This window comes from Lutra lutra, chromosome 15 (assembly GCF_902655055.1).
Source record: "Lutra lutra chromosome 15, mLutLut1.2, whole genome shotgun sequence".
NCBI lineage: Eukaryota > Metazoa > Chordata > Mammalia > Carnivora > Mustelidae > Lutra > Lutra lutra.
Window position 1 is genome coordinate 19287379 of NC_062292.1, and position 27391 is coordinate 19314769.

The window sequence follows — 27391 nt, forward strand, 5'->3', positions numbered from 1 at the left end:
CCCAAACATTCTTGAGATGCCGTATTTCTAATTATTCAAAGACCTTCACGGGGCAGTCTGGATCTTACTCTCTCTGGGTCTGCTTCCCATACTGCCCTGATCCTGAGACTGCTTTCAAAAACTCCTGTGGCAACGGCCAGTGCAGAATAATGACAGTCCTGTGTCTTTTTAGATCTAGCGCTCAGAGAAATACTGCAAAACACATCTTCCAGAATGTCTCAGCTGTCAGGTCACAGCTGTTTCTCTTTGCCCCATCAGCCCAAGCTGAATCAAACGCCTTTAGCCTGTTCTGGTTTCCCAAGAAGACCAGGAAGACCCCGTCTGGGTAAGGAAGTTCTAGATCAGTTCACACCCCATCTGATTTTGCTCTCCGGGGGACACTCGGCAACGCCTGGAGACAATTTTGGTTGTTGCCGTTGGAAGGGGGCTGCTACTAGCTTTTAGCTGGTAAAAGCCAGGATCCTTGCTTAACATCCTACAATGCTCAGGACAACTGCCACAACGAAGAATGATCTGATCTAACGGTGCCCAGATTGGGAAACTAGGTTCCAGATAAATGAAACAAGGCCTTCGTCTGAAAGGTAAAATGAAACGAATAAGGCTATTAACAGGTGGAAGTATTGAAGCCCCAAGAGAAGAAACACAAGGGCATTGGGATTTCAGAGCCCACCTCTCCACTCCTTCTAGCACGAGGAACTGTTACTGGGAAAAGTGACCAAGTCAAATACCATTGTGGCCAGAAGCCCCACAGGATGAAAGGATTTCCAAGAGATCCAGGAGGGTTGTAAGCGATGGGTCCTGCGGTTCCTGCTGACGGAGGAAGAGGCTGAACGTGGAGGCTTGGCTCTGCTTGAGTGGAGGAGGGTGATCAGGACAAGCTCCTGCTTATCGCTCTTTTCTTTGCTATCTGCTCCCTTCCCTTTGCTTTTATAGCATTGGAAGCCATGCATCTAAGCTTCAAAAATCCCCCTGAGCTGACAGAATGAATGGTTTCTGTGCGCAGTAGTTAAAGCATACAGGATTTTGGAACGAGCAGACTGAGCGATTTAGGGAATCCTTGGCCAGAGATCAAGGGAGACCCTTTCTCCTCGCAGGCCCTAATTAATTCATACTCCTTGTGAAAAGCTGTGAGGGGATAATTCAGACAAGCAGCAGCAAAAGGCTTTCTCAGCGGTCTATTTTCTAGGCCCAAAGTAATATTATATAATAATCAGGTTTAAAAAAAAATTGCACTGGTTTCTTGGCACTCTGCTGTAAAGATTTTTTTTTTTTTTTTTTTTTCCTTCTGGAAGTTCAAATGGCAGGGAACTGTTTGCACGGTCTTGGCGGGAGTGGACAGAGAGGCCTGTCTCTAGCCAAGCTCCCTGGAAAGTTCTGCCTCTGGCCTCTCGGGTCAGTGGACTGGAGGGTCTGTTTTATAACCCAGTGATTGAGAGCCATGAGATGTAGTTACTATGTTTCTCATGAAGAACCTGAGAAGTGGGATGCTGCTCTGAACCGAGTATCACACTTCTGGACCCCTACACACACACACACACACACACACACACACACACCCCACATCTTGGTGTATACCCAATTTAATCCAATAGATTTAGAAATTTGGAAGCATACTCTGAAGTAAGAAAAGGCAGAGAATCACTTTTTCTGAGCAGGTTAGTCACAGATTTGTATTGTTTTTAAAAATATTTTTATGTTTACATAATTTCAGACTTAAAAACAAGTTGCTGAACTCCCATATACCATACCGTTCACCCAGATTCCCTCTTCATTAATATCTTACCATATTTGCTTTATCATTTTTGCTTTCCATTTTCACATTATTATTACTTTTTAAACTATTGGATAGTAAGTGGCCTCTTGGCTCCTAAATACTTCAGTGTGTGTTTTCCAACAAAAGGGCATATTAGTGGGGTGCCTGGGTGGCTCAGTGGGTTAAGCCGCTGCCTTCGGCTCAGGTCATGATCCCAGGTCCTGGGTTCAAGCCCCGCATCGGGCTTTCTGCTCAGCAGGGAGCCTGCTTCCTCCTCTCTCTCTGCCTGCCTCTCTGCCTGCTTGTGATTTCTCTCTGTCAAATAAATAAATAAAATCTTAAAAAAAAAAGGGCATATTAGTGACAGTTTATGAAACTCGTCTGGCAAATGGTTTAAAAGTCTGGACCAGCAGAACAGGATTTCCCAAGGATCTCCTGGTATATCTGGGTTCAAATCCTGGCTTCACTACTTGCCAGCAGTGCGACTTTGGACACCTTCTCAGGTCTCAGTTTCTCCATCCGTAAAATGGGGGAAATGCTAGAATCTCTTTCATAGGTCTCTGGGAACCACCAAGTGAACCAAGTCACCAAATAAGTCTACGCAGGGACAGGTTTCACACGTGTGTAAAGCAATATCCACTAAATAATAGTCTTCACGTTGGCTGCTGTCCCCCTTTCATTTCACTTCTCATTTCCTTGTAATTATATAGGATTATTATTCTCCAATACTTCTCCAGCCAGAGCCCTTCTCAATGAAGTCCGGTCCTCCTGTTTTCATTGGCAGAGCTGGCACCAAATGTGCCATCTCCCTAACTTCTTTCTCTCCTTGCCAAGTCCCCTCCCACCCACCAAACCAGTCTGTTCAATTAAACCACGACAGACCTAGAGATCTACAAGCATATCACAAAATAGAAAAGAGCAAAACTTCATTTCTTGTAAGATCATTAAAATACCTGTGCTCTAAACTAGGACAACACCAAGAGCCCAGGGTGCGTGAGATCACATCTCTTCCTAAGCAACAGGGCCGGGATTTGAGTATCTACTACTGGAGACAGGGAGATAGCTGGCTCCTGGGTATTTGGGTCAACCAGCTGTACTTTTTTCCCTAGGCATGGCTTACTGGGTATTTGGTTAGGAAGAAAAAAAGAAAACTACTGTTTAAAATATACTTACTATGTTGCCGGTGCTTTCACAAGATGTTTAGGTATTTCTACTTTCAAGCATTTCTTTGGAGAAATATACCATTGATCTATTTATTTATAAAAATTTTATTCATTTTTATATTTTTTAAGATTTTATATATTTGACAGGGAGAGACACAGCGAGAGAGGGAACACAAGCACGGGGAGTGGGAGAGGGAGAAGCAGGCTTTCGGCAGAGCGGGGAGCCCGATGTGGGGCTCGATCCCTTGACCCCGGGATCATGACCTGAGCCGAAGGCAGACGCTTAGCGACTGAGTCACCCAGATGCCCCAAGATTTTATTTATTTTGAGAGAGAGAGAAAGTGCAAGCAGTGGGAGGGGTAGAGGGAGAGAATCTCAAGCAGATTCCCCACTGAGCATGGAGCCCCACATAGGGCTTGAGCTCATGACCCTGAGATGGTGTGACCTGAGCTGAAACCAAGAGTCAAACGTTTAACCAACTGAACCACCGAAGCCCCAAGAAATATACCTTTTAAAATCCAATGACAGCAGCACATATCAGTTAATCACTAACTACCATCCATGCGCAGCTCCCGAGGGAAAGGCTGGAAGCCGTGCCTTGAAGCAGAAAGCTGAGGTTGGCCCCAGCTGTAGCTGGGTTTTCTCTCCAGGGACCTGCCAGGCATGTAGCTGCTGAGCCACAAGCCTCAGGCCTGATGTTTAGGAGGTAGCCTCTTCAGGAGCAGTTGCCGCTGAAAGACAAGCAGCCTTCAGTGTGTCCCATGTGGAACCTTCTGCTTGTCTCCAAGGGCAACTTTCACCCTCCCCCATGCCTTCAAACCTTCCACAGCTCCTTGCCTGGAGGATAAGGCCCAGACTCCCAAGCTGACCTCTTTAATTCTGAACCCTGAGGCTCTCTCCTGCGCCCTGCCACAGCCTCAAGCTTGCCCTTTCCCCCCAGAGACATGGATTCGTGCACACTCCCCCAGGTGCCTTCACCCATGTGTTCCTTCTCCCTTGAATGCCCTTCCCCGGCTTGGTAACACCTGGCAAAGGACTGTGGTCTGCTCTTCTTTGCATCTCCAGTACCCGGTCCCTCCTTATCACTTAGACATTGGGTAATACGCAACCAGCACTCTCGAAGCTTACAGCTTTGTGCTGAAATACAGCACACGTATGTGTAAAAGTGCAGGTACCTTGAGAAATGACCAGTCTGAAGGGGGATTTTTCGCATACAAATATAGTAACTTGTTAGAAAAAAAAAAAAAAAAAGTTTTGTGGATTTAATATCCTAACATAACCTCATACAGATTTCAAGAGATAAAATAATAACTAGGTCCAAAAACGTCATATTAATACTCCATCTGAGTATGCCAACCAATTATTTTTTCTCTTATTATCTAGAACATTGGTTTACCTCAACAAAAAGATGGTGATGATGATTAAAAAAAAAAAAGAAGAAGAAGAAGAGCATATTCAATGGAACTATCCTTCATACTATGATGGCGATCTGTACCTGATCCTGAAATCACATGGGGCAGACATACAGATTGAAATAAAATATTCCGTACTTGCTTTCATTTATTTGTTTGTTTATTTAAGTGGGATCCGTGCTAGGTGTGGAGCCCAACATGGGGCTTGAGCTCACAACCCTGAGATCAAGACTCAGACGCTTAACCGACTAAGCCACCCAGGCACACTCCCTACGCCGTACTCAGTTTTAAAAGGGTTCACGTATATCTCAACTGTTCCAACAAAATAAAGAATAAGTCCCAAGTTTCCCAATGGCACAGCACTTCCACCTTGGTGAGCACAAGGGCACATCACGCACGTTCGGTAACACACGAAGTCACTAGTCCAACACTCCTTTAGGGGGTACGATCTGCCTAGAATGTGTGTCGTACATGTGGGGGTGTATGCTTAATTCAACCCAAACTAGAGACAACATGTCCAAACTGCTTTTGAAAATGAGAGGACCCCACAGACTGAGCAAACCACCGAATTCAGAGTAACCAGTCTTTCATTTGTGATTCAAAGATGTTTTTCTCCTTAATGACTACTGAAGTAAAACACCACCCTGTGGGAGGGGTCAGCTGGTATTTCTCTTCTTGGGCTCAGTCTGTGCCTATCCCAAAAGCATCTACAGACTGGGGTGCTTGAGGCAGTGAGGCAGGTTTCTTCAGAAATGGGGGGGGGAAGGGGCATCGGGGTGGGTTAGTCAGTTTAATGTCTGACTCATGGTTTCAGCTCAGGTCATGAGCTCAGGGTTGTGAGATCCCAATGCAGAGTCTACTTAAGGCTTTCTTGCCCTCTGCCCCTCCCCCACTCTCTTTCTCTAAAAAATAAATTCAAAAAATCTTAAACAACAAAAAAGAAAGAAAGAAATGGTGGGGTAGTTCCAGATTCCTTGCCCCTGCCCCCTCCCCATGTGCTTGCATTCCCAGGAAATTTCTCTCCTGGGATCTGGAATTTATTTTGAGACAAGTCAGAGAGCCATGGGAACAATGAGGAAGGAGCCGGTGGCAGGACCCTAAGTCTGTGTCACCTGGGCAGGGGAGGGAGGGAATCTGTCTCTCTGACTCCTCCCTGCCATCAGTGGCCACTGGGTGGGATGGGGAGTGAAGGGGGAGGGGGCGGTTCCTCCCTCCCCTGCAGGCTCTCTAGCTTGAGAAGGGAGAGGATTCATTCTCCACAGACGCTCTTTTTGAACCATTTCTCTCTGTGTCTGAGAAGATCACGTGCCGAGCCAAACAACAATCTCAGATTTTCTCCCGGCCGGCAGGAGCCCCAGCCCCAGAGCCAGGGCCGGCCAGCCCGGGCCTCCCAGCTAGCCCACTATGGGCTCCTGGAGGGCTGTTCAGGAGTGTTGACATTTCCCGTTCTGGAGGGCATGGCTGTGTCCCACACAGCTTGCTGCCTTCCCCACTCCACCTCCAGCCCTTAGTGAGCATCTTGAATATTACTGACACTCGACGGAACACTGAGTGAGGGAGTGACTGGAAGCAGGCCAATATTCACGAAATACTGCATACTAGGCAAAATATGTGGAAATAGGCCCTCATCTGACTCCCCTTCTTCCCACTTGTGGAAACTGAGGTCTTTGCCAGCAGCCCTGAGTCCTCCTGCTCAGCCCCTGCCCGGCATTTTTGGAGCTCTCATTCAGCAGCCTTGACAGACGGCAGGGGTCCCCCCTCCTGCTCTCAGCCAGATGTTACTTAGTATCCTGACACCACTAATCACTGGACCTGTGTTTATTTTATAAGTGTTGCCTAGTCCGAGTCTAATATATATATTTCAATCCTCAGCCTGCCTCCCCAAAGGAATCACTCTAAAACGATCACTTCAGGGTTTCTGGCGGGGGGTGGGGGGGTTCAGTCGGTTCAGCGTCTGACTCTTGGTTTCAGCTCAGGTCATGATCTGAGGGTCATGGGATGGAGACCGAGCGGAGCTCCCTGCTTCTCCCTCCTGCTCGTGCACACACACACACACTCTCTCTCTCTAAAATAAATAAATAAATCTTTAAAAAAAAAAAAAATCCCTGACTCTCCCCCTTCAGGTAGGCAGTGTAAATAAATAAATAAATGCATAAAATGCTCCCTTCAGCAGTCTCTGTTGAGGTAGGATAGATCCCTCTAGATTGGAGCTCTCAGGTGGGACCTCAAAAGTGGCAGCCTCAGGGCACTGGTGACAGGCTAGTCAGCCCTTCCACCCCAGAGGGGAGGCCCAGCTTTACCCGGTCTTATCTCAGCCTCCCACCTCCTGCCCCACCCAAGGCCTGAACCCTGGTCCTCTGTGCTTTTTCCGATGGCCAGCCCTCCTCACCTGGAGTCACGTCACCCCTTCTGTCTCTACAAGCAGAAAAGCCCTTTAGAGTTGACTCAGTTTCCCCCTCACTGTACTGACAGAGAGGAGAGGACCCAGAGCCTGGCCAAGCTAACCTGTTGTGCTGGAAAGGGATTCACGACCCCCACCCCCCAGCCCAAGGCCATTAACTGCAGGGCTTTGCTCACTGGTCAAGAGACAGGCCCCCACCCAGGCTGATGACAGGAGCCTCGTGTCCAAAGTAAAAAAAAAAAAAAAATTAGTTCAGAGCAGCCGCGAGCTGGATCCTGTATGAAGCCCGGCAGAGGCGATCAGGGTGAGGGCGACGCGGAAAGCGACAAATGCTGCAGCGCCAAGCGTTGCGGTCACGGTCAATACTGAGTGCGTTTCCCTGCTGGACACCGCGCTACGGACTCCCCGGTTCCGAGCTCTTCCACAGACAGAGGGAAGCTCCGAGTCCCACCGCAGGAGGCGGGGAGGGGAGCCTCTGACCCCGGGGCACCGGGTGGGGGCTGGGGGGGCGTGGTTCGCCCAGCCGCGTCTCTGCCTCACCTCCCCAGAGGACCCGGCACCCCAGCGGCAGAGCCTGAGCCCCCGGCTGCTCTCCTTCTGGCTCCACGGGGCCTCTTCTGCGCCTCACACCCGGAGCTCTCCGGCCTGTTTAGGGGCCGTCGCCTAGTCTGTTGGAGACGAGCCCGGGCCAGATGGAGAAACAGGGCTGGAGCGGGAGCGAGGAAGGGGAGGGGATGCCCACAGGGATGGAGGAACTGAGCGAGCGCTGTCCTTGGAAGCGGCGTCAACTCCGGAGGATTTATTCCCGCTCCGTCTTGGAATTCCGAAACCAGAGCCGGGTCGTCTCGTCCTCCCCGAGCAAGGAAATCCCCCCGGAGAGGGAGGTGGGGGAGCAGCTCGTGGGGCTGGCTCGCGGGGACCTGCGCTGGGAGGGGAGGGGCCCAGAGCACGCACCACCCTGGGAAAGTCCTAAGCCCTTCCCGCCTGGGTGGGGGAGGGCGGGGAGCGGGAGGCCACGGGCTCCGTCTGAGGACGCCTGTGGACACTCGCGACCCGCGTGCCCCGCCCGAGCTGCTGACCTCCGCTCCGGCCTCGGCTGCCGGGGCAGACGGGGGCAGGGACGTGCGTGTCTACCATCACCTTTTGTTGTTACTTTTCATTTAACCATCGCGCCAGCTCTCCTGGGGGTGCGGTCTTTAATCCCAGTTGACAGATGCGGAGCCGCGGGGTCTGGACTCAGAAGCCCCTGCACCGGGGACACACGTGTGTGCGCCGCCCCCGTGATGACCCCCCGGGCTGCCGCGGTGGAAGCTTCACTGAAGTAGAAGTCAGACTGGTAACTGAGAGAAACCACAGTGGGGGATTGATTTCCTCCGAAAAGTAACTCCCTGAGTTGTTGTTGGAAGAGAAATAAATAGATCCCGAGTGAGATGAGAAGGGAAGAAGCATGCGGCCCTTCTGGGCTTGGGGACTTTTTGGGAGTGTGGAGGGAGGTGACAGTACTTGAGGTAACTGTATTCAAAACGTATGTGGGGAGAGAGATCTTTTTTTTTTAAAGCGTTGCTCTATTTTAAGCAGAACACCCTTTTGGTGTTCTTTGAGAGCTTTTAGCAGAGATTAGAATTTCTTTGTGAATGACTTTTTGGCTATCCAAAGATTGTTTCTCTGAGGACATCACCGTTTTGGGACCGGGTCAGAGGTGCTATGCTTTGTGTGTTACACCAACACTCGTGGAATTCCATCCAAAGTCACCTAACCTCTTCTTTTTTTTTTTTTTTTAAGATTTATTTATTTATTTGACAGAGATCACAAGTGGGGGTGGGGAGGGAGGGGTGCAGGCTCCCCGCTGAGCAGAGAGCCCATGAGGGCTGGATCCCAGGACCCTGGGATCATGACCAGAGCTGAAGGCAAAGGCTTTAACCCACGGAGCCACCCAGACACCCTTAACCCCTTCATTTTATTACAGAAAAAGAAACAGGTAGGAGCCAGACAGGCCCCAGTTCCTTGTTTCTCAACTAATTTCCTGTCTTGTCCTTGCTGCTGAAAGGGAATGAGGGGACATTGGTGAGCAGAGCGGGGGAGAAAGGAGAGGAATGGTGCAGGGGAGTTGGGGAGAGAGATCATCTCCCTCCGTTTCTCTCGGTGGCACACCCCCATCCCCATCTCAGCCACCTTCATGCTGGCAAGAAGTTCCCATCCTCTCCCTGCCTTTTAAAAATTACATGGCTCTGGGTGAGCCAGCATTTCCCTCTCTATAGCATCAGATTAATGAGAGCAGCTACTCCGCCAGGTGGTTGGGAAGCTGGGAGGAGAGCATGGAAGCGTCAGTCGACCTGTAAGTGTGCGATGAAACAAAAATGTCCATTCTTCCTTCCCACCAGAGAAAGTCCCGTCATTCCAACCTCCTTCCCTAAACCTCCTTCACTTTCAAAAAGGATGCATGCTCTCCTTCTGTGAGAGAGGGCAGACACATCCATAATATCGGGCTGAGAGAGACATCAGGGCACGGAGGGAGGCACCTGGAGAGTCTGGCATGGAAGAGAGTTTATTTACGAGGGAGGGAAAGCCGGGTTGGTCCATGGTGGCGCCCGAGCAGCTGTGGTGTGTAAATCACATGAAAAGAAAAAGAGAGAAGATTTTAATTAACATTCCTGGGTCTATGCATGTGAGTGCCTTTAACATCCTTGACGGTAAAGATGGAATCATCTTTAAATTTCGAGTGAATGCTACACTGACTTTCCGGAATATGATACCCTCTGAGATTATATTAAGTGGGTTTATGGGTTCAGAAGGGGTACAAATATGAGGGATTATAGTATCATCTGTCCATGAGAACCCTGAGGGAGAGAACATGTCCAGGCGTACGGTCCCAGGCTGTCCTTAGACCTGAGCACAGTGGACCTTGAATTCTCCTTCTTTGCCATCCTGTGCAGCACCTGCCTGGAGGCTCCAGGAAATAATCCCAGGCACTTAGGGCAAGGACACCTAGACTAGAAATATCCTAGAAGTATCCTGCCCCACCCACCCCCCCATCCAGATGGCCAGACTTCTCCCTGCTCCCACCCTGACTCCTCACAAGCCGGGCCTGTCCCAACCTCTGTCCCCAGCTGGGAGCTCCCACATTTCACCAGACTAACAGAGCCTGCAGAGTTGAGTAGTAGCACCTGTCAGGGGATCACTGATGCACCACCTGGGTCCCCAGGGCCCCTGGAACAGCCATCTGGAGCCTAAGCTCTTCTTACCCAAATCACGAGGTGAAATGTTCAGGACCACACAGCAAAGCTGAAGTCCCACCTGAGCACTTGAGACTACTGAAGGTCCGCTCCCGTGATTTTAAAACACCATCTGTCTACTGACCACTCCCAAATTTCTATCACCTTGCAGACCTCTCCCCTGAGCTTTAACCTCAGAAATCAAATGATCTGCTTGCCGTCTCTCCCTTGGATGGCTCTTACAAATGTCTCACTCTTGATACATACAACACTAGATTCTTGACATCCATCCTCAATTCTGTACCACCACCATACCCTACCCGCTTGCTCCCTCCGTGCAACAACACTACTACCCAGGACTTGGTTACTGAAGCCAGCAACCAGGGAGTATCTTGGTTCCCCCTCCCATAACTTCCCCACCCCCATCTGACCCATGAACAGCCTCTAAACCCCACCAGCATCTTTCCGTCTTCACTGCCACCACCATCCTCCAAGCGACACTCATTTCTTCTCTAAATGACCAGGGGGTGGAGCTTAGAGGAAAGAGGAACTGGAAAGGGAGCGTGTTTCAACCGAGGCTGGAACCCGGCCTACTGCTGCCCTCCTCCCTCATGACTGTGGCATGAGGAAATTGGAAAAGTTTGAGGATCTGAGAATGGAAAGAACTTGACCCCACTAACCGTCTGCAACTCGGAACAAAAATTTCAGCACCAGCAAGGGATGCACTGTTAATGTAAGTGAGCAGATTTAGGCAGAGAAAGGGACTGAGATGCTACTTTCTGGCCATCTTCCCCCCCGCCCTGCCCCATTCTCTTTGCTTCCTGTAAGGTGGGGAGATTGGATCAATGCCCAGGTGCCAAAGTGGGACAAAGGTTAGCTTGGGGGCCTGATGGGAGATCGTCATAAAATGTGTAAAGCGTCCCAAAGTCAGAAGCTTCAGGGTGGGTGACCAAACTGGGGACCTGAGAGGAGGCAGAGAAGTAAGAGCGGAGATGAAGGCAAAACTTGGAAGGGGAGACTCCTAGAGAAGTTAATTCATGTCGCCCAGGGCAAGAGGACAAATGCCAAGCTACATTAAAACAGGCGATGCCAGCAGAGGACCAGCGTGGGTCAGGTGCCCTTCCTTCAGCATCAGAAAGTTACACATGCCCCTTGGAATTTTGACCAAATCCAGGGAGAAACGGAGAAGGAAAAGGGAGGGAGGAATTCTGAAAGTGCTGTTACTGTGTCACCTGCCCTGGCAAGGGCAAATGGACTCTCCTTAGCTGAGTTTCATCAGGGGGAAATATACAAAACTGTCTGTACACTGTACAGTTCGAGTGGGAAATCTCACACTGGTGACATGTAAACCCAATCATACTATTCACCTCCTCAAAATCCACATCCAAACCTCTTACTTTGACCCAGAAGACCCTGTGTGGTCCGGCTTCTACCTTCTTTACCACCTTTATTCCAAGCCTCTTCCTGGACCACTGAGTGCCAGCTTCCCTGGCTTCCCTTGAGTTCCTCCATCCTCTAAGCCTTTCCCTGCCTTTGAACAAGGTTTTCTTTCCTCCTTTTTGATCCTTCAAACGAATGCCACCTTCTCTGGAAAGTCTCCTCTGGCCCCTTTCCCAGTGCTTTCCTGGGTCATCTCCATCTCCGGCCCTTGCTTCCGTCCTCTTAACAGGTCACATTGTACTTTTCATTTATTTATTGAATGACTGATCTCTGGACGCCCCCAGAACCCACCCAGTAGAGTGTCATTGTGGTTCCATGTGGGCAGAGTTAATGTGGGTTCAATGACTATGGCCCAACAGAGAAATCCTCGGGGTTGCCCAGGAGCCAGAAGTCACACCAAGTCCTCTCTCTGGATACAGAGCACATGATTAGGGCTGCTTGCCCAGGGTCTCCCATTTCACCATCATCCCTCCATCCTGGTCTCTTGCCACCTGTAGATCAGGACACCTATGGGAGTCCAGTCCCTTGACTCTCCAAGGGAGAAACTTGAGGCCCCGGGAGATGTTAGGACTTGCCAGTTACTTCGTGGTAGGATTGACCCCAACATTTGAGCTTCCCAAACCCTAGCCAGTGCTCTCTCCTGAGCTCAGCCAGCTCCATTCTATCGATTTCTTCCCTCTCTTTCAGGTAAAGGATTTTATTCTCTCTCTTTCAACAATGCAAACACAGTCACCTTATAAAAGGATTAAAATCCATAAATACTCTGGAGAGATACACACATTTATCTGCATGAATAAAATGGAAAGATGAAAAGTGTCATGTTCTTTAAGAGACTCAGGGAAATCTTTACGGCTTTAAGCTAATTTAATGCTTGATGGTTTGGGGAAAGTGCATCAGAAGCCTCTAAAGAATATGTCTAAATAGGCCCAAAGTATTACACCAGGGCTGGAGCTACTTTAAATAAAACCTTTCACCTTATATTATCCCCCCAGTGGAGCAAGCCAGATCAGTCTGTTGCTATTATTCTGGGTTTCTTAATGCAATTTCAGTGTGGATTGGATATTGAAAGAACCATCACCTTTCCCCTCCACTCATACTCAAATAGTTAATCATGTGTTATGACTGTCAGCTCTATGTGGGCAGTTTATTTTACTTCATCACTCTTGGCCCATCACATAGTACAATTTTTCGCACATATCATAGGTGCTCACAAAAGAAGTAAATAGATCTTTATTGAGCACCTGCTCTATCTTGGGTACCCTGCCTGGGTGCTATTGGTCAGAGGTGAACCAAAAGGATAGATCCAGGCCCTCATGGAGCTTATAACCTGAAGGAAGGAGACGGAGAAGGCTTGTATTTATTTTGAAGTATACACATAAACGCATAAATGCAAACTGAGAAACATGAACAGAATGAAATAACTAGGTAATGAACAGAATGGAGTGGTCAGGAACACACGGAATGGGGGAAGAGAGCTACTTGGGTAAGGGTTGTCAGGGAAGATAGGTTGGAAAAAATAATTTTCATTTGAGGTATGAATGAGGAGGAGGACCCAGGGGTAGAAACTTAAAGGCTTAGCATTCCAAGTGGAGGCAACAGCATGAGCAAAGACTCTAAGACAGGCTAATGTTCAGTGTGTTCTAGAGCATAAGAAGTCTAGCATCACTGAGGGGTTCCGCAGGCAGCAGACCATGCTGGGTGTACCCTAAGGGAAAGTCGATGTCATTGAGGGGATTTAAGAAAGTGGCATGGTCTCACTTACGTTTTAGTAAAGCATTCTGGGTTGTAAGGAGAGTGGATTGAGGAGGTAGAGGAGAACAACTGCCATGGGAGAGGTTAAGAGTTGACAAGGGAAATGGGAAGAGGATAGATTCAAGATACACATTGGAGGACGAATTACCAGGGTAGCTGAGGGTTTGGCTCTGGGGGGTTAGGGAGGGGCTTGGGTAACTAGGTGGTTAGAAGACGACTGGGGAAGAACCAAGATAAGGAGATGAATGGAACAAGTCTCCAGTCATACCACACCCGAGCAAAAAGGGTTGGGACGGCTGCCGCCATTCCCACTTCCCCACAGTGCTCATGGTTTGGTTTTGTTTTGTTTTGTTTTGTTTTAGTAGGAAAGTGGAAACAGAAATTGGTGAGATAGTTTATGTCCCCGTTCACACAGCAAATTATGGAAATGCGTTGGCATAAGGATCAACAATCCAGCGAGCCAAATGGGCCGTATTTGCATGCAATCCCCCTCGCTACCTCGACAGCTCATGTGGACCGATGCCTCTTACTGCCTGCACTCCAGCACCTCTTACCAGTTCAGAAATTTGCACACTGCCCAGAGACTACTTTCCCAGGACGGGTTTGCCATGCAGGGGGTGGTAGGGGTGAGTGGCTGGAGAGGGGAGGTTTATTCACTAAGCACAGAGCTTTCTATACCCACATACCAGGTGATGGTTCTGCGCACAAGGACATTCATGAGTCACTCGGCACATCTCCTGGGAGTCGTGCCTGGAGAACTGGAAATAAAAATAGTCTTTTGGCTGCTGGTTTTCTTCTTTTGCCCTGGGAGGCGATTGCTTTTCCTTCCAGCTCTTCCCTGCCCCTCTCTGCTCCCTGGCTCCCCCGAGTTTCAGGGTAGCTACCACTGAACACTGCCTTTTCTCACTTAACATCCTTTCCAAATTAGCAAGCAGCTCTCTGGCCAAATCTCTGCTTCGGCAGCTTCCCTGGCAGACATGGCAGTCGCTGCTACCAGAGCTCAGGGCCAGGGAGGGGAGAGGCAGGTGTCATCTGAGGGCTTCATCATTTGGTCCTGGAACTGAAGACCTCACAGCGCTGCAGGCGGATCCCAGCCACTGGAGCAGACTGAGTGGACAGGTCCCCGAAAAAGGTAAGGGCCAGACACCACAGCTTGGGATCCCGGCTTCCTGGCTTCCCCTCCACCCAAATGTCCCACCCCTCGTACCTCCAAAGACTGTGGAGGGGCTATGCTTTCTTTGGATACAGCCTGAAGATGAAACCAGCAAATCTGGACCCTCAGAGAGCATTTTGGAGAGTGGTGCTAATCTGAAGGTCAATGAGCCTTTCTAGAAGGTCTCTTTCCTGTGATTTACCATCTCTGCCTCCCTGCCGCTCCTCAGATGTTCTTGGGCAATTGTCCCTCTGTCCTCGAGTCCTCCCTGAGGGAGGTGGAGATCTATGCAAAGCCTTGGGCAGTCTCGAGTGAGCCAGCACGGCCATTGCTGATCTGCCCACTGGATTGGCCATCAGAGCCTGCAGTCCCGATTCTAGTCTTAGTGACTTGTCTCCTGGTGCCCGGCCTACGGTCCTTCCCAGCTCCAACGCATGGTGCCACTGGAATGATGTTCCACAGCAGTAAACTTCTGCCTCCTGTGGGGAGATCTTATGGAATGTCTGTCTAATTTTAGAGTGTTTCCCTATACTATACCCTATACCCACAGAGACAGAAAGCTGGTGGCCATCTCAGAAATTGTGGCTCTGTTCTCCACTCCACTCACAGTTGATTGGACTAGAAGGACAAAGAGGAATTTCCCCCAATTAGGACTGGAGGAGAAAGAGACAGAAAAACATGGAGATGGAAAGATTTGGTCTTTCTGTGAGGCTGTCGTCGGCCATCTTATGCCGTGAATTTTGAGGTATAGAGGTCACAAGTCAGCAGAATGAGTGAATGATGAATCACACACACAGAAGAGGGAAAGATAAGAGATGAATATATTTCAAGGAATCCCCACAGTGTTCCGAATTTGAGTTTCTAGCCTCCCTGAGGCCCATTCTTGTCCACAGGGGTTCATCATTGTTAATAAAGTCCCTCTTCTTGCTGAAGTGATTTCTGTCCCCCACTACCAACATAGGCTAAAGCAACAATAATGCTATTATACTTTTGTAATTTTAACACGCAACACGAGCATTTTATAATTTGTGTATATGTGTGTGTGTTGGGGGAAGAAACACTACATTAAAAATAAGTTTGTAGGGGCGCCTGGGTGGCTCAGTGGGTTAAGCCGCTGCCTTCGGCTCAGGTCATGATCTCGGAGTCCTGGGATCGAGTCCCGCATCGGGCTCTCTGCTCAGCAGGGAGCCTGCTTCCTCCTGTCTCTCTGCCTGCCTCTTTGCCTGCTTGTGATCTCTCTCTGTCAAATAAATAAATAAAATCTTTAAAAAAAAAAATAAGTTTGTAGGGGCGCCTGGGTGGCTCAGTTGGTTAAATGACTGCGTTTGGCTCAGGTCATGATCCCAGAGTCCCGGGATCGAGTCCTGCATCGGGCTCCCAGCTCCATGGGGAGTCTGCTTCTGCCTCTGACCTTCTCCCCTCCCATGCTCTCTCTCATTCTCTCAAATAAATAAAGTCTTTTAAAAAAATAAAAATAGGGGCGCCTGGGTGGCTCAGTGGGTTAAGGCCTCTGCCTTCGGCTCAGGTCATGATCCCAGGGTCCTGGGATCGAGCCCCGCATCGGGGTCTCTGCTCGGTGGGGAGCCTGCTTCCTCCTCTCTCTCTCTGCCTCTGCCTACTTGTGATCTCTGTCAAATAAATAAATAAAATCTTTAAAAAAAATAAAATAAAATAAAAATAAAAATAAATAAAAATAAGTTTGTATGTATGACATTCCAATTTTAGAAATGTTCAACATGAAAAGCATGCATCTTAACACTGAGGAAATAGGCTACTTCAATTTTCAACTCTCTGATCCTGACTCTTAATTAGGTAAAATGGTCCATTTAAATGCAATTAAAGTGTACATGGCTCCCAGTCATTAAGGAGTAGCTGAAATCTTTCTGTTACTGGCTGCGTGGGAGATCCACTTGAGTCAGCCTTTGGCTGGTGGGGCATAGACCTTGGCAGTTTCCTGCTAACCCTGCCGTGAGGCCCATAACTGTGGTCGTCATCATGGGGGTCATAATTATAAGAGGACCTCCCTGTTAAGATCATTACCCAAACCTTTACTGTCCCCCTCACGGAGGGACACTGTTGGAGCCTCATTAAGGTATCCATCTTTCCAAAGGAGGCTGCCCTCCCCCCACCCCCACTGCCTTCCTGCCAAGTGTGTTTGCTTTCCTCCCTGCCTCCATCTTCCTCTGGGGATCCCCAGGTGAGCTCCAGGAAGCTGCAGGGATGGCTTGGCCCAAGCAGAGCTGAGCGCTCTCTGAGAGCCTTGCAAGCCTTCAGGGGTAGGTAGAGAGCTGTAGAAGTCAGCTAGCTAAAGATGTGGAACTGGGGGGCAGAGCGCTCAAGCCACATGCCCAGGGACACCTGGCCAGATAGTGAAAGAACCCAGACTAGAACCAGGTTTATTGACCTCCAAGCTGTCTTCTACTCACTCTACCCAACTCCTCTTCCCACCCAAAGCATGGGGGCTGGGCACGGAGCAGGGAGACAAAGGGAGCTGGCACAAGTGGCAGCATAACCGGAGACGAAGAGCATGAATCTGCTTCCAGAGTGCCCAGGTTCGAGTCCCAGTTCCAACCTTCCCCAGCTGCACTGGCTCTGGCCAGCTACTTAACGGCTTCAGGCCTCAGCCATTTCAGCTGCAAAATGGGAGGTAAAAACAGTATCTGTCCATAGGTTTGCTTCAGTGCTTGGCACATGCGGTGTGTGCTAGGTGTGTGTCAGATACAATCAAGCAGCCTCTGGAGACCGGAAGTCTGATGAGGTGTCTGGGGGTAGAGCCAACCTGAGATGTCAGGTGGAAGAGTGCCTCGCCACCAGGGGCTGGGTTACAAAAGCATCGGGCCGGAGACCCACAGGAAGGGCGGTAGGAAGGTTGCTGGCTTGTGGCTTGGGCTACCTTAACATGTAGCCCATCACGTCGCCCACCACCTCCCTCCTCAGGAAAGTTCCGTATTCTTCCTAAGAGTGCTTTAGCTAGTGGTGCCCTTGAGAACATTGCTGGCGGCAGTGGGACTACAGGCTGGCTGGCCGAGTCCCTCCACCTCGGAAAGCAGGACCTGGGTGGGAGGAGAGGGTTTCAGAGGCTCCTGCTAGAGGAGGCTGTGGGCACTTCCTGAAGTCTGCGTCAGCTTGCCGCCTGCTCTGGAAATAGAGAGCTGGGGTGCAAAAGGCACTCTTAAACAAATGAGGCATTTCTTCCTCTCTCTCCCTCCCTCCCTCCCTCTTTTTCTTTCTTTCTTTCTTTCAAGTTTTTATTTATTTTTTTTATTATTTTACTTTATTTTTTATTTATTATTTTATTATTATTATAGGATTGAGAGCAAGAGACATCACAGAGGGAAAGGGAGAAGCAGACCCCCCCACTGAGCAGGGAGTCCGACACAGGGCTCCATCCTAGGACCCTGAGATCGTGACCTGAGCTAAAGGCAGATGCTTAACCGACTGAGCCACCCAGGTGCCCCCAAATATTTCTTATTAACCCCCAAACATGTGGGGTGTGGGGTTTTTTGACCAACCTGCATTTTTCAGGATAAACCCAGACAGCAACAGAGGTCTAGAGTAAAATATGCAGGGCTCAGAGCTCCCAGTCTCTGTCGAAAAGATCCCAGGATCTCCTTTGGATCTTCATCCAACCTCTCAGAAATGTGGGACCTCCTCTGTGAACCTTTCTAGGATGCTCTCTCTCTTCTCTTTCTTTTTCCCCTACCTCCCTCCCTCTCACTTCCCCAGGTTTGTTAGAGGTCCACCTTGATTTTCAGGCAGAGGCACAGCTGGGGTCCCCTCTACCCTGAACCCCTCAGGGCAATTCCAGTGACAGGACAGAAGCACACAGATCCGGTGGGGGGTTGGCAGGGGGCAGCGCACGCTGAGCGCTCACAGGAAAGAAGGCAGATGTAGATCACAGCTGCTGTCATAAAACAGGAGGGCCACCAGGGCAGGGGGCTGGGTGGAGGGCTGCCAGAGCCTGTTTGCAGCTGGGGAAGAGGGAGGCAGGAGGGTGATGGGCAAGGATGAAGGGGAGGAAAAAGGAGCCAGAGGGCGAGCTGCTGGCAGGGAACCCTGCTGCACAGATGAGATGAAAGGAAAGCAGGTCCCCGTGAGGCTGAGTGGCAGAGGGAAGCAGAGGCAGGCTAGGCCCAGGGCTGGGCCAACGGAACGGGGAGGGGGGGGGCGGGCTGGAATGTGAACACCTTCTCCCCATCATGCAAAGCCATCAGGCTTTCTTTTCAAACTCCCCTCCTTGCTGGAGGCCTGCCCACTCTCCCTGCTGGGCCCTCCCACCTCAGCCTCTTCCGAGTGCTCCATGCGCATGGCTGACGATTCAGGGCTCCCCTTCCCAGGGCAGCACAGTCTGCCTCTCACTCTCCCAGGCAACTCTCTTGCCAGCAGCACGCCCCACTCTGCACCCCTTTTACAAACTCCAAATGGAACACGTGTTCTCTGAGAAGAGCTCTGCCCAAACATTGCCTGGGCCTCCCAACCAGGAGTTTGGCTTTCCTTTAGAGAACTTTATGGGAGGGGCGCCTCGGTGGCTCAGTCGTTAAGCGTCTGCCTTCGGCTTGGGTCATGATCCCAGCATCCTGGGATCCAGCCCTGTACTGGGCTCGCTCCTAGGTGGCTCCCTCCTAGGCCAGAAGCCTGCTTCTCCCTCTCCCACTCCCCCAGCTTGTGTTCCCTCTCTTGCTCTGTCTCTCTCTGTCAAATAAATAAATAAAATCTAAAAAAAAAAAAAAAAAGAGAGAGAGAGAGAGAACTTTATGTGACTGCAAACTAAGGGCCAGTGGGCCTTTTCTAGAATTTGAGTGCAAGCCCAGATTCACAAAGTTAAGCCTACTCTTTTCTATATTATCTGATCTCACTGGCAGGGTTCCCCCCTCCACCCCCAGACAACTTTATCTTATCTGACTGTCTTTTGGGGATACCATAACCCGGAGGTACAGCAAAGTTAGATGATAAGAGGCAGGATATGGTATTAATCAATGAGAATGCTCAGTGTAAAAGGCACCCAATACTGAATAAATTAAAGTTCTAGTCATGTGGGCCAGGACCAAAGGGAGGGGAAACTGAGGGCAACAACAATGGAGAAAAGACTTGAAATGAGCTCTGGGACCCACATGAGCACGTAGGATGGAAATTAAGTGCAATCAGATCCTGTCACCAGCCAGCCCTGCACCAGACTGGGAAAGACATTCAAAAAAGTCAAAAAGATCCTTGCCTTCCTTTGAGCCTGCCTGAAGGACATGCTAGCTAAGACCAGGAAGGCCACCCAAAGTTACTTTTAAGCTATGCTGGACCAGAAGGAAATTCCATGACTTCCTTGGGTGTAACCATTTCTCTGGGGATCCACACTCACCCCGGAATTCTCCCAGCTTCATGCAGGTCTGGGCGCCTGCCCTCCCACCCTCCCTGCTGGCTTCGTGGCCTTTGAAACCTCTGCATGTTTCCCTCGTTTTATTTGCAACAGTGATGGCCATCAGCCTATTGGGAGCCACAGGGTGATGGCAAATGAGATCATGATCCAGGGAGGTGGCCCTTGGTCTTACGGCTTATGTGATGTCCGTGTCACCAGGCAATGCTGGCACAGAGCTGGGATGCATTGGGCCCCCACTAAAAACCCCACAGAAAAGGACTCCGCCTAGCTGTTCAAAATTCTTTGGGAGGAAAGAACAGATCCTAGGAGGAGACCAATGCCCAGAGAACCTTCCAGGGGATATTTGGAGCTAGTGAAAGTGAATCCTGGATACTCCATCACTCAGAGGTGTTACTGAACATCTTCAGATAGACCCAAAGATAGGCCCTTTGGCCAAAAGAATGTTCAAATTGGGAGTGGGTTGAGAAGGTTATCTCTACCTTGGTAGGCAGAATAATGGCTCCCCAAAGATGTCTACATCCTAATTGCCAGAACCCATGAATATGTCACCTCATATGGCCAAAAGGACTTCGCAGTGTCATTAAGTTAAGGATCTTGAGATGGAGAGATTACCTTGGAGAATTCGGGTAGACCTAAGGTAACATAAAGATCCTTACAAGAAGGAGGCAAGGGGATCAGAGTCAGGAAAGGTCATGTGATGAGGAAAGCAGAGGTTGAAGTAATGGGACACCATGAGCCAAGGGATCTGGCAGTTTCTAGAAGATGGAATGGACAGGGAAACAGATTCTTCCCTAGGGTCTCCAGAAGGGAAAGCAGCCTGCCTGACTGATTTTCGACTTCTGACCTCCAGAGTTGTAAGCTAATACCTTCATATTGTTTAAAACCATCAATTTGTGACAGTTTATTACAGCAGTAATAGGAAACAAGTAGACGTACTAAGCTATTTGACTTCCCCACGACCCTAATCGTTTCTGGGGAAGCCTGAAACATGGCTCTCCTCTTGGCTTTCTTCACAGAGCATCTATGGCTTGTGCTTCCCTCTCCTGCCATTAAATCTGTCATTTCTGGCTGTGAATTTGTTCTCTCCAGCTATCTCAGGGATCCGCCAGTGCAGTCTAACTGTTCCCAGTGGTATGAAAGCTGGAAGGAGGAAATGATAAATGTGAGTCCAGAGGCTTTGAGAAACGTGCATGATGGCTTTTCCTCACTGAATGAAAAGGATGCCAGGAAGGATCCCCTCCAGCAGATGAGCTTATCAAAAGTTTCTTCCCGGGCCGCCTGGGTGGCTCAGTGGGTTAAGCCGCTGCCTTCGGCTCAGGTCATGATCCCAGGTCCTGGGTTCAAGCCCTACATCGGGCTTTCTGCTCAGCGGGGAGCCTGCTTCCTCCTCTCTCTCTGCCTACCTCTCTGCCTACTTGTGATTTCTCTCTGTCAAATAAATAAATAAAATCTTAAAAAAAAAAAAAAAAGTTTCTTCCCACCACACTCAGAGCAATGCATTTCATGACCATGCACACGCAGACTGGGGTTAGCCTTCACTCAATACTGTCCTGGGGATGTGCAGGGCCCAGAGCCTCTCCTGGAGGGGTGCTAGAAAAGACAAGTGGGTTATGCGTTTCTGCCTACCCCATCCCCAACGTCCCCTGGGCAATCTGGTTAACAAATGTCCGGGAGACCTTCCTAGCCTTCACGCAGCCTCCTCAAGGGGAAGGTGTTTGTCTCAATACCCCACGGAACGGCACATGTCAAGATTTGTTGAGCCCCAGTTGGAGCAAGCCTTTCTCTTCTGCTCTAACTTTGCCGCCATAGGCAGCAGCTCTCAGACCTTAGGGCCCCACAACAGAATTGCTTCCTGTTGCATTTCAACACACTCTGTGCTTTCCGTGAAAGTCAACTGAGGCTGAAAGCAGCCTTTAACTGTATTGCTGTCAACACACCCAAGAATGTATCGGGGCCTGCTCTTACCATAGGCCCCAGAGTGGGCTGCAGAGGTGAACACAAGAAAACTAGAACCTTAGGTCCCACTCGAACAGCCATGGAGGCTGAGCACTTGTGTTTGGGAGGCTCCAGTGGAGAGGCTCTGGGCCCATTTCCTGTTTGCTATAGTCAATGGGTGAGGAAGAGGTCACATGATATTGTCCTGAGTGGAGAGAATTCAGGAACTAGAGCACAGGTTGGGATTAGGTTATCACAAAAGTGTGATTCAACCAGGTCTCCCAACTCCTTACCATATTGATTAATAATAGTTATCAATAGTTAGCCTAACTTACCAAGCACTTTACAGATGCTCTCTCATCCAATTCCCTCTACTGTCGCGTTTTTCTCATTTTACCAGGCTTCTGTGAAAGGTTACCAAACAAACACAACTGATATAACAACTACCAACACAACAGGTTTCCTCCTCCTTATTAGATCCCGTTTCTGTTAATAGCAGTATCATCCATCCAGATGTCCAAATAGAAATGTCTGAAAGAAACCACATGGTCTTGGGGCGCCTGGGTGGCTCAGTGGGTTAAAGCCTCTGCTTTCAGCTCAGGTCATGATCCCAGGGTCCTGGGATCAAGCCCCGCATCGGGCTCTCTGCTCAGCGGGGAGCCTGCTTCCTCCTCTCTCTGCCTGCCTCTCTGCTTACTTGTGATCTCTGTCAAATAAATAAATAAAATCTTAAAAAAAAAAAAAAGAAAGAAAGAAACCACATGGTCTTATCTTACTCTACCCTTCTCCAGTTAATTCATCCCCATGTTCTAGGAAAATCTACATTTCTGGCTACCAATGCAGGTGGGAAGGAGATAGTCCTTTACTCATTAATATAAAACATGAATGAGCCATCACCACAGTCATCACCTCCATGACCCCTTCTGTAGTGAGGTGCTTCAGGGTTGAAGGACTCTTTTTCTGATCCATAGGTGTTTTTGCTGCACCAAGCTTGAAGATGTTTCTGATCAGGTCAACTTCAGTTACAGCACAGCTACATCTCCTTAGGATGGATGTTTCTCCAACCTGTATAATGTTTTCTTGAAGCTTGCGAAAAAAAATATAACTTCCCAGAAGGGACAACACATACGTTCTCTGGAAGCCTCCCCTTGTATTCCAAGAAGAACTTGATCATACCTCTCTCTCTGTGCTCCCATGCTACCTCAAGCATGCCTCCTTCCGTAGTTAACCCTAAGTAAGATCATTTATTTCATTTTATTATTTTTATGTTTTTTCAACTAGATTGTAGGATCTCAGAAATTAGGACGGGGATCAACTTTTTTTTTTAACCCCCAGCCTAGTCAGTGTCTGGCACATTACAGACACTTACTAATGTCTGTTGGATAAATAATCTGTGAATATAAAAGTTGGCCCGTCCTCTATGCACAGGATGTTCTTAAGAGATGAAGAGGTTTACAAGGACATAGGAGGCCGAGACCGCCATAGCTAAGTCCCTGAACTCTATGAAAACTGCTTCTGGGAAGAACTAAAGCCTAGTCAGAAATTATTCCCTGAATTTATGTGATTTCCTCTAATACCAACTTTATTCTCTGGCAACAGAATTTAATGCCTCCCTAAATCAGTACAGGAAACTTCTGTTTATTGGTTTTTTAACCAGGATCAGCACTGTGGTGTTACTAGAGCAGTGCCATGATTAAATCTAACCCTACTGGACTTGATTCAGAATCAAGCTGGGGGACTAGATTAAACATGGTAACTGTCAACACTATGAGTCACTGTCCCCTTCACTTTTCATTTAGTCCTTACAGCAGAATTCTGTTGCACATGGCCGACTGAACATACGCATTTATTTCCACTCTCTTAAAACCCCACTAAAATGGCAACACCTGGGTGGCTCGGTTGGTTGAGCATCCTGACTCTTGATTTTGCCTCAGGTCATGATCTCAAGGTCATGGGATCGAGCCCTGCATTGGGCTATGCACTGGGTATGAAGCTTGTTCAAGATTCTCTCTCTTTCCCTCTCCCTCTGCCCCTTTTCCACTCACATGCTCTCTCTCTCTCTCTCTCAAAAACAAAACAAAACAAAACAAAACAAAACAAAACAAAACAAAACAAAAAAAACCCACAACCCATTAAAATGAAAGTAAAGGGATAAAAAAATAAACTGTTAAGGACAAAGAAAATGGGAGGGAAGGTAACACCAAAAAAAAGGTAGCCTCATATTTTTGGAAGGTGAAAAACAGATGCATGAGTAGTAATTGACAAAGCAGAGTGGAGAAAGTCAAACATAAATGCCCAAAGCGAATTCGCATGATTGAATCTAAGACTGGGGATTTGAGGCACAATTCCCTTAGAAAGCATGGAGCTGAACACAGAATAGGTAAAAATTGGTATAAAGGACCATTAGACCCCCCACACTCTCTGACCTCTTCCCTGTAATGTGTTTGTTGCCCCTCTCTGATCCTGACAGAAATTGGGAATATTTTCCTCTAGAGCAAATAACCCTAAGAGGTTCTGGACTCTGAAAATGAGCCATAGTGAAGGGCAGAGGGGAAGTGCTTTCTGGAACACACGGGGATTACATCAAAGTCTCCACGCTAAACAGTGAGGTCCACAGCTTCCTTTCCCGTGAGGCTCCCAAAACACTAACAGACTAGTTTATGTTCTTCAAGCAAAAGATAGAGGATTCCTCTTTGGGGAAGCTGAGTGGCTCAAGAGAAAACATAGGTGGATATTGGTGGAGCCACCCTGACATGTCCATAAAATCCGCTAGTCAACAAGCTCCATCTCAGATTCAGCAAGGCTCAGTTTGTGAATGAACAGTCCAGGATCACGGGTCACGTGAAGAAAGCATCCAACATAAAGGAGGGAAATGAAAACAAACAATGGGGGTCAGGAAAGAACACTCAGAGAAACAGAGGAAACGCAAAACAGAGGGAAAAAAAATTCAAAGATATTATAATATCCTCAGAGAGATGTAAGATTTTGCATCCATGAAATAAGAAGAAAATGCTATAACAGATCCCACTGTTAGTTTATCTGCTAGATATTTCCCGTGCCTAACTGTGCAAGGTTCTAGAAACAGCAATAGCACTAGTACAGACCATATTTAAACAACCCTGCCCTAGGGGAGCTTTCATTCTAGTGGAGAGAGATAGATAACAAACAAAAATACATTAACAATAGTAAACCAGCTGGTGGTAAATTCTATGAAGAGAAAAAAAATAGCAGGTAAGGGAGTTAGGCCCAGCTGGCAAGGAGGGATTACATAAATTTAAACATGATGACAGAGAAGACCTCACTGAGAAAATAACATTTGAACACAGAAATGAAGGAGTTGAGATAGCAAATATGAGAACACGAAAAGACTCTTGCCAATTGAAAATACTACAACTAGAAATTCTAAGAAAAGTTGGAAGATTAGATTGAAGAAATTACATAAAGTAAGCCATGAAGACAAAGAACAATAGGAGAGAAAAAGAAGGTAGAAGATGAATCCAGGAGATCCAATCTGACTAAAAGGTTTTCCAGAAACTACACATGTATGGTCAATTGATTTGCAATAAAAATAGATCAATGGGGAAAAAAAGCCTTTTCAACAGTTGGTGCTGATACATTTATCTATGGGAACCCCCACCCCCCCGAACTTCAACTCCTACCCACAACATTCACAAATATTAGTTTGAGATAAGCACAACACATTTATCTAAATATAAATGTTAAAACCATAAAGCTTCTAGAAAAAATAGAAGATAATAAATTTGTGACCTTGGAATATAAGCAAAACTTTCTAAGGACAGAAAAGGTATTAAGTATAAAAGAAAAAGTGATGAATTAACTTCCAACAGAATTTAGAAGTTGTGCTTATCAAAAGATTATTTATTTCTAAGATTTTATTTGTTTATCTGAGAGAGAGAGAGAAAGAGAGAGCACCAGTGGGGTGAAGGGGGGTGGGGAGAGTGACAGAGGGAGAGGCAGACTCCCTGCTGAGTAGGAGCCCAGTATGGGGCTGGATCCCAGGACCCTGAGATCATGACCTGAGGGAAGTCAGTGGCTCAACCCACTGAGCCACCCAGCCACCCAAAAGATACTTTAAAGAAAATAAATAGGCAAGCAACCCACTGCAGAAAATATTTGCAACATACGTAACTGAGGACTTACGTCTAAAATATGTAAACAACTCCTACCACTCGATAATAAGAACATGAACAACCCAGTTAAAGGAAAATGTATGAAAACTTGAACACACATTTCACAAAAGATAATGAGCAACCGAAGCCGCATGAAGAAGTATTCACCATCATTAGGAATCAGAGAAATGCAAAATAAAACTATAAGGAAATACTACCCCACACCTGTTTTTTGAAAAAAAATAACAACAACAACAACAACATATTTTTAAACCTCTTTATTTTGAAAATAATTCTAGATTCACAGGAAGTTGCAAAGAAAGGGGGTCTCCTATATTCTTTCACCCAGTTTCTCTCATTGGTTACACTTTCCATTACTTTATACCAGTTCGAAGACCTACAGTTAAAAAGACTGACGAAGCCAAATGTTGCTGGGGACGTGGAAGAACTGGGACTGGTGGGCTTGCAAGATGGCAGCCATTTTGAAAAACTATGAGGTAATTCTCTAGAAAGTTAAACAGTTACCGTATGACTCAGCAGTTTTACTCCTAAATACTTATCAAAGAGAAATGAAAGTGTATGTCCACAAAAGTACTTCTACAAGAAGGCTTTTGGCAGCTATGTTCACAATAGCCCCAAACCAGAAACAGCCCAAACGTTCCTCAACAGATGGGATAAACAAATTGTGGTGGACTCGTACAGTGCAAGACTACTTTGCAGTTTAAAAAGGATAAACTCTGTTTCTCGCAAGAGTACAAATAAATCTCAGTAACATTATGTTGAGTGAAGAAAGCCAAATGCAAAGCAACGTAGAATAATGTTAATAAGGTAATTCCATTTAGGTGAAGTTCAAGAATGCAAATGACAGAAATTAAACAAGTTAGCTGTCTGGGAGGGGTAAGGGCTGCATGGATGGGGGGCACGAGGACACTTTCTTGGTTGGTGGAAATGGTCTATATCTTCTCTGGGGAGTTGGTTATGCAGGCATATTTATTTATCGAAATTCACCGAATTATACATTTAACCTTGGAGCTTGCCGCTCTGTATAGACTTTGCCTCAGTTTTCAAAACTGACAAGAATGGGGAAGAAAGCATTTCCACAATGACAGAGAGAATGAGAAAACGGTGAGAAGGAAATAAGGAAAAAATACTAATGATAATATTTTTTACTTTAAAATCCTCACATCCCTATTTGATATGTTATTTAGTGTTATTATTATAATATAGATTTTTAGAAATAAAACCCTGAGACATAAAAAGGTGAAGTCGTTTGTTAAAAAGTAGGTCCTGAATTCAGTTTTCCCTACTACCACTAATCTTAACCACCTCCTCTCTGCAGCAAAAAAGACCATATATTTGAGAAGCATCTCTAATGGAGAATCACTAGCAGTTTGTGGGCTATTATAACTATTCCTTCAAGAGTAATGGACCGAGGATTCAGCTGAAGCTTCTTTCTGTTGGCAACAAACATTTCCTGCTCCATTTTTAAATTCTTAATCACTTAGATACCTTGAGCCATCAATACTCTCGATCCATTTGCACTATTATTGCCATTTTCCAGAGGTCTAAATGCCTCATAGATGATGCCAGAAGACGTTACAGACCAGGCTTCTTTATGGAGAGAGGTTGAGCTGCCCTCCAAGGTTTAATGTCCAAGTACGGGGCTGCTCAA

At 47.7% G+C, this 27391-nt stretch overlaps 1 protein-coding gene and 1 long non-coding RNA gene across 8 annotated transcripts in view; one reads left to right on the top strand and one right to left on the bottom strand.

Annotated features, from left to right (window-relative positions):
* Nucleotides 1–4423, top strand: part of LOC125086397 (uncharacterized) — a 31956-nt gene extending 27533 nt beyond the window's left edge. Inside the window, exon 5 of the long non-coding RNA XR_007123172.1 lies at nt 4300–4423. This is a non-coding gene — a long non-coding RNA (uncharacterized LOC125086397). The remainder of the gene's footprint in view (nt 1–4299) is intronic.
* NMNAT2 (nicotinamide nucleotide adenylyltransferase 2) overlaps nt 1–27391 on the bottom strand; it is a 193880-nt gene that overhangs the window by 52103 nt on the left and 114386 nt on the right. The window lies entirely within an intron of this gene.